Source organism: Plectrocnemia conspersa, unplaced genomic scaffold (assembly GCF_051122295.1).
Source record: "Plectrocnemia conspersa isolate PC_06_02 unplaced genomic scaffold, ASM5112229v1 ptg000010l, whole genome shotgun sequence".
Taxonomy (NCBI): domain Eukaryota; kingdom Metazoa; phylum Arthropoda; class Insecta; order Trichoptera; family Polycentropodidae; genus Plectrocnemia; species Plectrocnemia conspersa.
In genome coordinates, this window is record NW_028277174.1 from 8197983 (window position 1) to 8212881 (window position 14899).

Genomic DNA, 14899 nt, shown 5'->3' on the forward strand with positions numbered 1-14899 from the left:
AATAAAAGATAAGACCAATTGTAAGGCAAATCGCTTTAGCGTCTGACTATACACTCGAACTATTCCTAAAAGCAAAATTTAAGGTACATTGTTTAGTGACTGTCAGTAATTAAAAAAGTGTCCGTACAACAATGCTAGTAAATTCAAGGTCAAGAGTATTGTCTTTAGACGTGTGTCTTGATACTTAGCTTGGGTGGCTATTGTGCAATACTTGGTCTTCTGCACGATTTTTAAAGTTAATGTTTTGAACGCTATCAATGCTTTATTGAAGTATGCTTTGTTGAAACCCCAACAAATCTGTACAAAAATTGGGTCAGTTGCTTCTCTGGGAACATAAAAAAATTACCCTCTCCCAGGATTCTAGCATTTTTTATTTTTTAACCAAAGCAGAGAGTAGGACTATATCACAAAACTAAAACATCCCTAATCGAGAAAACAGCATAGTTAATTTTTAAAAATAGAGCAATAAAGTATAACGTACATGGATACTAACTGGAAAACCATCTTCTGATCGATGCTCGTAACTATTATATTATACGTAGTGCCACAAATAATTTATGATTTTATAATTTCATTAAATTAAATAGACCAGCAACAATAACCTAGATAATATCTATAAATTGTAAATAACGAATGATATTTATAACTCTGTTAGAACGTTAAATAATAATGCTATGAGAAAATAACGTTTATTTTATTAGACTTAAATGAGTGAAGTAAAAAAATAAAGAATCGTTAAAACATTGAAACTGAAAGATAATTTATGGATAACAATATATGGCAATTAATTATTCATATTTTTTTAAGATGTATAGTTAAATTAATAATGCGGATATGACTAAAGCGTTTCGTCTTACTCGATACTCATCTCATTAATTCTAAAAACACACATTCACTACAACGTAATATAATAGGTGTAGTTTTAAATATAACAACGTCGTAAAAAAAGGTATTGCATAATATTTAATTATTTATTACAATAGATAAGTGTTTATTTGCTTTGCTTTGTCTCACGTTTGGGAACAAAAATTGATGCCATTATACGATCGTCTTAATGAACCACTTCTTGTTGAGATTATTATATTCATATAAAATATATATTTACTAATTCTGATTCAAGATAGTGTGAAACGTCGCTTCCGATTGACTTTCTTACGCAATTGAATCAAATTAGAGTTCATAAAACGTAACATCCGCCCATTATTGAATAAAATTACAAAATGTTTAGTATTTCTTGTAACGTTAAAACGTATACGTTGAAATTACCTTGTCTTTATAATTTTCGCTATAATTACTATAATAGAAGAAAGAGTTGTGACCCTCGATTCGAACCCGCGACCTCACTATAACCTGCACGTCTGTTTGAAATTCTACCTTGCGGTTCATTGGGAAATGCGCCATTTGATTTCATCAATGCACACACACATTTACCATTGTTCTGACATTGCTCAATTGACAATATTTTGGTAGCATTGGTAGCTCTTATGACAGGACTTTAATCGTCAACCTTTGGTGCTTATATATAATAGTATCATATGATTGTACATCAATTGAATAATAAATAGTTAAATTATTAATCGAGACATTATTAGTAAATATTCAATTTAGGCAAAATCTTTGTCATCTTTTGCAAAATACCATAAGGCAGGAAAATGATACTTCAGAATACATACACCGCATCTGTGACTATCCTAGAATTTGTCGCCATCGATTCTAAATAAGGATTCGTTATAGTGTGACATTTATATAAACCGATCTAGGAAAATACACAAGGATATTTTAAACGATTTTTTTTAACAAAATCAAGTACCACTAATTATTTTTTTAATATTTAATTTTATATTAAAAAAATATAATAACGATATCTGTTAGAAGAATATACTATCAAAAATATAATTAATCCCTTTTGGTGCCCTAAAATATTCAAAGATGTCAGTAAGAGTTTGTTGAAGTCCCCGATAAGCATGTGGTATTATAACTTGACCACATGACTACAATGAAGCGCTCGACATGCGTGTTGACCATAGGACGCCTACGCGCATAATGAAATTGAACCGAATTACTCGTTCTATCTCAGTTTTCGAAAAAACACATCATTATCTCTCTCACTGTCGTCACTTAACACGCGAGAGAGCGAAAGGGGAAGTGTCTCACCGCTCGCGCTCGAAAGAGCAGCTCCGACTTCGGTCATTTTGACTCGGAAAATAATGCCGACAATGTACGGAAGCGCTTGAAGCTGGCCAAGTCGACTGAATTACCCCCACTTTACCTCCCATTTTCGGTAACCTCAGACAACTTCCGAGAGATTTTAGAGCGGGCAGAACCGAATTCGACCGATGTAATCCCGCAGTAACCCACTATATTCTCCATCCTTGGCCAACTTAGGCTAACTTCCAGAGAGTGTAGTGCAGGCATTACTGTATTTTAAACAGAATATTATTCAGTTTATATATTGACTGCCAATTATGAATGACAATATATTTAAAGTATTTTCAATTAAAAGTATAAGTCAAACAATATGTTTGACTAATAAATTAATAAAAAATATTTTTACTTATATTTGGACTGTCACAATGAAATTATTTTACATTTCATGATTTAGTTTATTGTTTTTTAGTTCAGATTACGTTATTTAAGAATAAAATTCATTCTATGAATTGCTGAAGATTGTCGTATTTTATAAAAACAAACAGTAGGTATATTATATAACGTAACTTTTATAAATTGGTGAATATTGTTGTATATTTTAAAAACAAATAGTATATTATTAAAGATAAATTAACATTTTTTATATTTTATAAATAAAAAGGAATATGAAACACAAATTAGATAAAAATATGTATCATAAATAAAAAATGTTTATTAAATAAATCCAAGAAAAAATATTTAAATTATCTAATAGAAATAAACGTAATTTTTTTATGTTGCTTTTATTGATAATTAAATTATCAGCTTTTCATAAGACGCTTTTTAATAATAAATTGCTATTTTAGAAATAAATTATTTTCGTAACATATGTATCATAATGGTGGAGGCAATGTGGCATTATAAAATTATTTTCAACCCAATGTATATTCAGATCACGAGATATGATTTTTTATTTTTATCAAGTTTTTGTTTGAGCTTAGTCTATACATATTTGACTATACTTATTTAAAAAAAACTTTACTTTAAAATAATCATATTGCTATTTTATCTGACTAACAGTTACTTAAAATAACCATTTTATCTGGCCTATAATTAAAACTATTTTTTTTCAAGAAAATGTAAAATTGTATAATTTTATTAGTTATGTCGTAAAAATGTAAATTTGCTTTAAATGTATATTAAACAAAAACAGTAGGGTCTTAAATCTATAAATAATTTAATATTGTTCAAAAGTAAGTCATACATTTTAACCTTCAATTTTATTTAGAAATCGTTTCTCCATTACACTATTATATTTGAAGTGTGTATATGTTCTTGACACATCAAAGAGGTAATTAATGCAAAATATCATCTATTGACATTGTAAAGAATAAAAACTCAATTAAAACTGCAATTAATGAATCACAGTCATATTTTTTTATATCTCACCATGAACATCTAGGTTTCGATTTAACACTCATAAACGTGTAACACGTGATATATGATGACTCAATAAAAAAATGTTTATATAATACCTTGATTATTTTAAAAAAGCATACCCTCAATACATTAGTGTCAAAATAAGGAAAGGTCAATGTTAGTCCTATCATTGATTTTATAAAATAATATCCGCTTCATAAATGACATTTAAAACGCTTTTAAATGAATGATATCCTGTTCTAATATAAATAAAAATCCCAATATACATAAAATATTATCAAATCACGATCTACAATTTCACATACATTTGGTTTTTTGATTAAATGTTTAATTTGTCTCGTTCATAGCTCATTCAATAGAAAATTTCTATGGAATCGAGCTACATAAATTAAGACATCTTCCTACATAAAAAGCATAAATCCAAACGAATTAACTATTTAGTGAATCGTGACACGTAATTTATGTATCCGCAATGATCAAATACTGATTTCTATTTAAGATATAAATAAAATGATTTATTATATAAAATTTTGTAATATGATATTATTTTAGTGTAATAAATAATATTTAAATGTTTTTGATCACTGATTTAACTGATTTTAATGCACTATTGACTTTTGGAATGCTGATTATGTTTTTGCCGACAGCTACACGCACTCCTTACTTTTCTCGAATAATTTTGTTATGCAGATCCTTGACACAACAATTGAATTGCAGATTTCTATTGACGTTAGATAAATGCAAATAGAACATTGACATTAACTTTCGAAAAAATGTGCATTTATTTTGGATACAATTTACTAAAACTGTAAATAATTATATCTCATATTCAATACTTTACTCATATGTGTATGAATAAGTTCATTAATATGCATAACCGTAAAAATCGCGTATACTAAATAAAATGCACATTCTCAATTTTGTAAAAGTATTTTTATATACCTGCACTTTGTTTTTTTTTTAAATTACCAATACAGTAATCATTTTTGTAACTGATGATTTTATTATTGCATTCGTGAAAATGTATCTACCTTTTCAATTTAAGAATAAATTGATTAAACTTTAAAATGGTTTGTTTCTATATTACTTTTCGTATGAAATACTTCCTGTTATATAATGTATAATGTAAATCAATATAGTGAAAAAAATAGATAATAACCAAACAAACATTCTCTAATAGCGACAATAATTGCCTTTATATACAATACTTATATATAAAAAATAATTGCATTTCAATGCAAGTGGTGCCTCTAAATAAAAAAACTTTAATACACATAAAAATTCCTTTACTACAAATGCTATCTAAAAAAAATATAAATTAAATACTGAAAATCTACTATTTGATTATTTTTTATATATCTAAATATACTTATACATACATATAATACATATATAGCTTAATAAAAATATTTCCTTACACCTAATAAACGCCTTTTGAACCAGTTTGATGGTTGATATCCAAAATAGCCTTATTTGTTTTATCAATACAGCTTTCCAATTGCAATCTGCATTACATCTAACAAATTAACAACCAGTCCATTATTATACGTTATACAAATAAATATATATACCTCGCGGAAAAGTTCATTATCTCACGGCTTAGTTCATGCGTAACAAAGACGACCAGACCATCAAAGGAAAAGTTAGTATCGTTTCATATCGCATAAAGCTGCTTCTACTGCTTCTATCAAGCTTCCTTATAAGTTGCCACATAGGATGGATGCTATATGTAAATATTTTCATATCCAACTCTGACTCACAGGTCGATAAACAAGACTCGAGAATATGGAACGAATATATTTTATTGCTAATATCAAATTGGCTAATCCTTTTGCATTAAACATGGTATACGCTTTAAATCGAATCGTTTCCCAATGCCTGTTAACAGTTTATAATTTCGTTCGAATCAATCAAAATCAGTCGTTACACGCTTCCAAAACTCTCGCTATGAGCGAGCTTAATCATAGTAGCGTGGTTTTACGATTAATTGTATCTGGATAACTTTGGATTAGGTAATTTGCATTCGTTGCATATTATTCTTCATGGTAACCAGAAGATCGAATCTTGTGTAAGATGCATTATTGGGTAACGAGTTTAGAGCAGGTCCGTCACGATCCGATTGTTGCATTAACCGATGCTTATCATAATTTTATCGCCTTTTAAACGGTCGATACATTTTTTGTTGCTGAAAATGATATATTATCTATTCCGTTGTATGTTATTAAATTTTATGAAAGACTGATAACGGGTTGTTTGATTTTTTTGAGAACGGTCTGAATTTATTTGACAGTTTGTTTTGACAGCGCTTTGTTGGTAAAAGGGGTCGATTATAACTAATTTCTTAATCTTATAAAATATATTAGGTATCTGAAAGTTAATAATAACTAAATCGCTAATATTTTAAAATGAAATGTTATTTATTAATATTTTTTTATATTTTTGTATTAGTTTCAGCGAAATACTTTATGCCTGCACTACACTATCTGAAAGTTGTCCAAACCAAAGTTACAACTGAAGTCGGCCGAGACCTACGACTTCGAGTAAGCGACCATACTGCCACAAACTTCATATGCCGTCCGGACGGCGGCTTCTGTCACGTACAGCTGGCATATTTGCGCGCGATCGAAAAATGTATCAAATAATCGCAATTTTTAAATTGTCATTTTATTCAGTTTGTGTGGGCACTCACTAATAAATATACAATTTACGCAAAATCTTTGTCGGCTTTTGCAAAATGCCATAAGGCATAAAAATTATACTTAAGAATACGAACACCACATCTGTGACTATCCTAGAATTTGTCTCCATCGATTCTAAATAAGAATTCGTTATGGTGTGACATTTATATAAACCGATCTAGGAAAATACATAAGGATATTCGAAACGATTTTTTTTAACAAAATCAAGTACCACTAATTATTTAATTTTATATGAAAAAAATTATAATAACGATATCTGTTAGAAGAATATACTAGCAAAAATATAATTAATCTCTTTTGGTGCCCTTAAATATTCAAAGATGTCAGTAAGAGTCTGTTGAAGTCCCCGATATGCATGTGGTATTATAACTTGACCACGTGACTACGATGCAGCGCTCGACATGCGTGTTGACCATAAGACGCATACGCGCATACTGAAATTGAACCGAGTTACTCGTTCCATCTCAGTTTGCAAAAAAACATATCATTATCTCTCTCACTGTCGTCACTTAACACGCGAGAGAGCGAAAGGGGAAGTAGCTCACCGCTCGCGCTCGAAAGAGCAGCTCCGACTTCGGTTCCTATGACTTCGGTCCGTTTGCCGACAATGTTCGGAAGCGCTCGAAGTCAATTACAATAAATGTAGAAAGTTTTATTTAAAGATATCGCAGGTATGGATTCTGTGTCGAGTCACGGGAATTAAAAAAAAATAACTCGGGACTCGAGACTTTCCGATTCAAATTTTATTTATTTTTTCCCGAAATTGCGAATTTACGAAATAGAAAGTATTTTAATATCGTCGTTCATAGTGAAAACGATATTTTCAATTTAGGACTAGACTTCATATCAGGAAGATGTGATTCTTCTGAAATCCGAAGAATTGTTGAGAACCGTTTGGAAGATTTTGAAATTATTTTTAAAACCGACATTGTAACAGTGACAACTGATGGAGCTAGCGTTATGAAAAAAATCTCTCATAAACGTTATAATCCTTTTTTACCAAAAAGAGGATGAATGTCAAACACATGAAGATTCCGATGAAGAGGACAACGACGATTAACTGTATATTCAGGAAAGTGACTTTGAAAATAATGAAAGTGCAGAAACTGAAAAACGATGTTTGAAACCGAGCTTTACTTAGACTCTAAATGAGACTCGAAAAATAAGCAAATTATTTCAAAAAAGTTCAACGAAATGCACAATTTTAGAAAAATATGTAAAGAGCTGATTTGCTGTCTAGTTTAATTTATATCTCGACATGAAGACAAGGTGGAATTTCTTAATACCCATGATCAAAAGATTTTTAAAGTTACGAAATTGCATCAGAAAATCTTTAATTGATCTTGACATCGGCCATGTTTGGAATGAATCGAACATTCGCGTATTGTAAAATAATTATAAAGTACTCGCTCCTATAAAACTGGCAGTTGAAGCTTTAATGCCATTTTATTAACTTCTGAAATTATTGTTAATTTCCTTTTTAAAAATATTTAAGATTAACACAACTTTATCACACGAAATGTTCACAACCATAAAAGCCAAAATTGAAGAAAGATGAAATAAAAGCCTCGATTGTTTGATACACTTTTTACTAAACCCGATCGTGTTGTTAATACTAACTATTTTTTAAGTTGTTCCAAAATAGTATATTTAAAATATGATTATTGGGACGACTTTATTCCAATGTATAAAGTTCGGATATCGAAGCAATCGAGGAAGAAAACGCTGATTTTCATCTCAGTAACATATTGAAGATGAATTAAACAATTAAACAAACAGCGCTGATGTATATTATTTTCTGTAAATTTTTCATAGTACCAATATTTTATTCATTGACTACAATTTAAAATTGAACATTGTGCTTAAGGCTCATTCCATCGTTTTTAAATGGGTTGATCCAATAGTAAATAGCACTTTTCGATTTAGCAGATACATTAAAAATTGACAGCAAATGATTTATCTTGGTATTTACACCTTCCTTCTATAAGAAGAAAATTATTGTTTTTTTAAACAACTGTGTCTCTTATTGCTTAAACAATATAAAAATTATGCATTTGTATATATAGCAAATGAGTAGAACGAACTAAATGAAAAAATCAACAATAAAAATGTCAAGGCTTAGTCGCACGTTCAAACAAACTTCCAGAACTTCGTAAACATTCCCCAATTAATAACATTATTTTGTAGTTTAGTAACATACATATAAAAGTTTCAGTTATATTTTGACTGAAATTGGAAAATTGTAAAAGTTTTTCTCGCTCTTTAAAAATGATAATTAGAAATGTAAAAAAATAGATCTATCGATATTTATAAAGATAAACATTTATAAAATGATATCAATCAATTTTAGAAAAATATACCACCAAGGTTAATTTCAATCTCACATTCACGTCACAGTGCTATGATTAACAATCAACGAAATGTCGCGAAACTGACCAAATGGTAAATTCTTATTAACGAATAACAAGGATTGCGAAACACTTCGGCGAATTACGCTACGGCTAATGCACAATTCGTGTCCATTAACATTTTGATTTATTATGCTAATGAGCTCGTCCTAATCTAAGTCGTGAAAGATCAACAAATGAGTTTAGATCGATAACCATCTATAAATAAATGGAACCACAACACAGGATGCCAGAATTTGTCAAGGATGCATTTTAGGAAATGAAAATACCAAGGCTAAAATTGACATGATCTTCTTCAAAGGTATGCTAGATGTTATGAGGAAATCCGTAAATTCCTAATTTTCTCTCTCCATAATATTAAATTATAGATAATTCGCGTGCAAAACAATCGATCATTAAATATTATTTATGTCTTTGAGTGATCGTAAAATTGCATAGCAATTGATATTATATTTGACTGAAAGAAATCTTGACCCCACACTCTCTATAATTTATGCGGAAAATTAGTACCGGTTCCTTTTTATTTATGAATGCCATAATATTAGCAATTAAATTGTTCTAAAAAACATTGATATCCCATCGATTTTATTTACACAAAATAAAAAACAAAACCAAAAATTAAATTTACATTTTTTCATTGAACTTTTAATTCCAACGAGTCATACAAAAATTAATATCTGCATAGCTTTATTGCAATATCGCTTACTTTTATATTTTCAAAAATTTAAATCTAGTTCGTAAAAAGATATATAAATATATACATATAGTAAATATATATAGTTGTTGTTGCAAAACATTTCCATTAAAAAAAATTAAAAATTTCTATAAACCTCTACAAGCAAATATTTGCTGTTAATTTAAAATTAAAATACATGTTTTTTTTAATAAAATATTTTGGAGGGGCGTCTAGATTTTTTCCAGCTATAATATTATAAAAGGCTAGACCCTAATGTATTAATGTATGTATGAATATGGGTGTATTTAAATTAATGTATATCAATCGAACATGTTCGGGCACGCACGCTCAGAACACGCAATTGCTTCATAAGTGCTTCTAAAACTCTTTATAGACTATACAACATATTTAATAACTAAATTATCAATTAAATTACATACATGTCTTTTTACGGTACCTGGTTGGTAAAGGCGTTTATTATTTATTTTAGATTACAATTTTTTATAAGCTACAACACTTAAAATATGGCCGTATAGTTTGTGCAATAATGTAAATTATTATCCCGTTGATTGCTTCAGACTATGAGTCGTTTCGAAGGTCGAGTTCGACTCTTGGAGCTTTTGCTGTGCCAAATATATATAATAGTATTCTGGCCTATATTCTAGTAGAAAAAGAGGAGGAGATAAGCGTCCCTACATATATAGATATTAAAATCGGATCTGATAAGCAACATATTGAATCAGGCATTACATAAAATAAATTTGGGCAACCTTATTACTTTATCGAAAAAAGGCAAAAGTTGTAACATTATTGTATGCTTTTTAAGGTTTGAGAACCCTAGGGATGTGACTTCGTAGCCAGTGGGACGCATGGTGGAATCTAGTGTAAGTTTTATTAGATTATATTTACATACATAAATGGTGAGATGTTTTCTCCGAGTGGTGGTGGAGAAGCTGGCGGTGGGATGTCTGCGTCTATGATCGTATGTTGTCCGCGGGCAGCCGGTGTCTGCTGGTCTCTTTGAGTGTCCGCCGGAGTCTGCGAGTGGCTGCTTTTGACGTGGATGTTATGGGTTTTATATCTGTAAAGTACAAATGAAATCAAAATTATCAATAGAAAGCTTCGATTGAAGTCGTAATTTGCATTTTAGCTATAAATTGATATAGGATTATTAAAAATTCAGGCTCACTTAATTTATCGAAAGATGAATAAGAAAAACTATTATAAATACATTAAACTGATAACGAAACACTGATCAATCCTTACGCTCTTACAAAAAAATTCTGTCGGCACATTATATAAAAAAATAAATTGTTTGAAACCCTTTGCCTGATGATATGATATGATCTTGATATGACTTTATACTCATATGAGTAGAGGAACTCAAGACAATGATTGTAAATGAGCAGTAAACTTGAACTCGCCAGATGCTGCGCCAGTTAACAAATGAATTATTTTCTAAAAATGGACTTGATTAAAGGAGAGAATTATGTCGCATGGTCAAGTCCCTATAGTGATAATAATAAAATTTCTACATTGACATAAAAAAACAAGATATCAGAGAACATTACGGTTTCATGCTATTAATTATACATCCTTTAAAATATTCTGCCAAATACGTAAAAATGCAAACTCATTCTAAAGATTAAACTGAAATTATACAAAATTTTTACCAAAGAAGGTATGACAGTAAACTGTTAAAAATCACTGCTCTAATAGTTTTTTGCTGCTCTATTTCTAATATTGTACAAGCATATATTTTTTATCAATTACTTATTACTTTCTAACATATTTAAAAATACGAAAATATTCGTTCTTAATATTTTTCCAACACCCAACTATTTCAATCGTTCAAGCATATATTCACAATTAGTAAATATTATTTTATTTAATACTACTCCCATCATCCCATTCTGCAACTTTTTTAATTATCTGCTTCACTGAGCATATATAATATCATTACACAATAGTTAAAATGAGGCAATATAATATTATTGTAAGTTACTTTCATTCTAGACAATAAACTTATTTTTGACTATTTTTTTGCTTCTATAATTCGAGTGATCATTAAAATTAACGTCATGTAAAATATACTGTATTATCTAATATATGTTTTTTTCATTAAGTACATTTATATGGTATCAACTTGTATATTATAATAATTCATTATTTAAGTTCTTCTTTGGCTTACAGATATTACAATTTTGCATTCCCTATTAAATCAGTTATATAAATTAAAAGTAAGAATGCTCTTCTTGTCATATATGTGTGATATTACTCTCTCCTTAAAATGTAAATAATTTATCTTCACCTTTTGCTTTATACTTCTTAAATATTTACTATCCACTTCTCCAAAAATATTCTCGATAATTAGCAATACTGCTATAATGAGCTTAGCATATTGTTATTATTTTTATAATGAAGTAAAATAATTACAAATCAATTATTTTTGTACAAAACTCATATTGTAACCTTACCAGGTCTCACAAGCGTAAATCTTCTAATCGATTACAAAACTGACAACAAATTAATTATGACACAACACAACTAACACAACATTACAGCCGTTCTCGGCGCTTAAAATCAATTAGATGCAAATTTCAAAAAAGGTTGTCGACGCCTGACTGATCCGCGTAATGACGTGTAATTTTTAACGTTGCGAAATTTCATTGTTGCACACATCCGATCCGATATCAAATTATCAAAGTTTTTGCGCGAACGCTCGACCTTTCATACCTCAATTAACAAAATTACAATACTTATGCATAATATTAGGTGTAAAAATATCTACTTGATCTTACTGTTATTTTAATATTACAATATATATGTATTATATATACATAAATGAGGTTTAAAAATCTCTTTTGATAACAGAGTGAATGTTCCGCATTGCTCAACCATTTACTGTGGTGATAATAAACTTTCTAAGCCCTTAATTAAACTCGGAACTATAACTAACAGCATTTTTCATCTGTATCGGTTATTTCCGATTGGGATAAGCAATCGCGTTAAATCGATCTTAATAAGCCATTCATTTTCACGGTTCATTGTGAGATCAGAGATAATGAGTCTAGTTAAAAAGTTTGGATCATTAATTTAGCTCTCGAATAATCATGTCTTATCTTTCTCCTTATGCTTTTTACGTCATAGTCCATTGTTTGGACTGTTGCTTAGAACGAATTTGTCTTGTCGATAGTCCTAGTCTCACACCAGACGATTCCCACAAGAACATTTCGCATTCTGGTCTTATCTATCATCGATTTTCGGTAGTAAGAAGCCGACTTCTCAGAGTGTCTTTATTAAAATTTACTAGACTAGACTAAGCTTACATAACATTAGAGCATCTCAATTGCGATTCGCGAATTATTATTAAGTATTTATGGCGTTGTTCCGGATCGTTATGAGAAGAGGGTGACCTTTCCGCCAATTTTGACGAGCGCAATAGAGCACTTAATGCGAATAAATCATGAATGGAACAAATCGTGATGATGGTTTTTGCTGTGGAAAAATTTTACACGAAGAAGAGTTTGGTATAACCGTGTTAATTGAATAGTTGACTTTTACTTCAGGCGAATTCGCACGCGGTTATTAAAAGTTGATATAAGTACCTTTAATATTGCATAATTTGCATGTGCAATATGAATGATGCGCAATGTTGAAAGGTACAGTTTTATGCTATATAATTATAAATCGATATTATGATATAATATTATATAAATCTACCCAATAATAGGTTTTTTATTATAAATTTATTAAATATGTATGAGTTCTAAATACTTTTGGTGTTAACTATTAAAGAACGCACGATGCAAATGTAGTTCTGAAATAATTGTAATTGGGACAAGAATCTTGAAGATAAGACGAGATACCTTCTATAATTAATAATGATCAACTAAATATTATTTATTTATTTTTATTAAATCTTCCACACCGTGAAAATGTGTACCAACTGAGTAAATCAATCAGATATAATGAATACCTACAAGTAAGTATCAACCAGCAGACTTTTTAGTCTGGGAATCGGTGACATCTATAATAATAAATACAAATTAGTATGTGTAATATAATTTATAACCAATAAATTTCACTGTATCTAGGACCGGTTATTTTTAATAAAAGCGCATTTTTTGTAAATAAAAATTCTAGTGCCTCTGCTGGGGCTCGAACTCGCAACCTCAGAGTTAATAGTCTGAGACGTTATGGACTACGCTATTCCATCCTTAAATGCGTTAGTTGAATCATAATCACAATTCTACAGCATTACAAAATTTAGATTCTAGTAATACAACAATTACGTATCATTTAAAATAACTAGAAAAAGCTTGATAAATGGGTAACACACAAATATATTTTTACCAAAATAATCGTTAATGCGAGTTTTGTTGCTTCTCTTAAGCAAAAAAAAATATATGATAATTTGGTAACATGCGTCGAAAAGTTAATTCTTCACGACAATAGAAAGTGGCCTGCACAAAATGAAGACTCAAAATTAAAATTATTGTGACTGTTTGCTGTTCTGGGCTATGTATAATTCACTATATATTTTTAAATCATAACAAAACTATTACAGTTTATAGTTGTTGTCAATGCACAAAAAACGCACTATTTATTTTTATAGTAAACATAATAATGTTGCTTTAGCCTCTGCATCTAGATGGTATCCAAAGATTTGGATTTCAGACTTCGTCACTAGAACTAGCTCTTGTGTTAAAAAAATTGAGCTAGGTCGTATGGAAAGTTGTGTGAAGATATGAAAGCTAAATATACCTTCTATGCAAAAGAAGGTTATTCAAAGAGAATTCGAACTTACAGAAAAATTACAAAATTCCTTGATGAAGACCACAAGGAAGAAGCAAATTTATTTAGCAACGATAATTTATTTTTAAAACTACATATTTTATTTATTTATTTTTTTAATGAGTAATTAAAATAAATCAATGCAAATACCACAAATTCTTCCACTGATTAAAAAAAAAACAAAGTAAAAGCATTTATAAAATACATTAATGCTATGAAAATGTCTTTGCTGTGTATGTGCTGCTGCCATTTGTAACATAATATTTATCCAAAACAGGATTTTATGCATTAGCTGCTTTGTTTTGTTGTAAAAAAATAATTCATAGTAGTACATATGCACACAGTTAGTCGATATCACAATTTGCAACTAAAAGCAATGCATTTATAAACATACATTTAAGTAAACCTTATTGACATGTTTCTGTAAATTTCATGTAATCATATTGTAAACATAATTTCTATTCATAAATGTAATAAAATTATGGTGAATGCTAAGATTTTTCTTCTAAAATATGAGGAACAATACCATAAAGTTTGTAAGCCACTGATCTAATTGTATATTTTACAAAAAGTTTTAGTGACATCTGTAGACTATTAAATTAAATAATTTACTATAAAATTAAATATAGACATCTAGCGGTCATGTTGAAAAAATATATTATATTTTTATAGAAAATGATATACGGTTAATTTAATAACTTTTTTGGCCAGTAGGGAAATAAATTAATAAATCATAAATTAAAATCATTTAA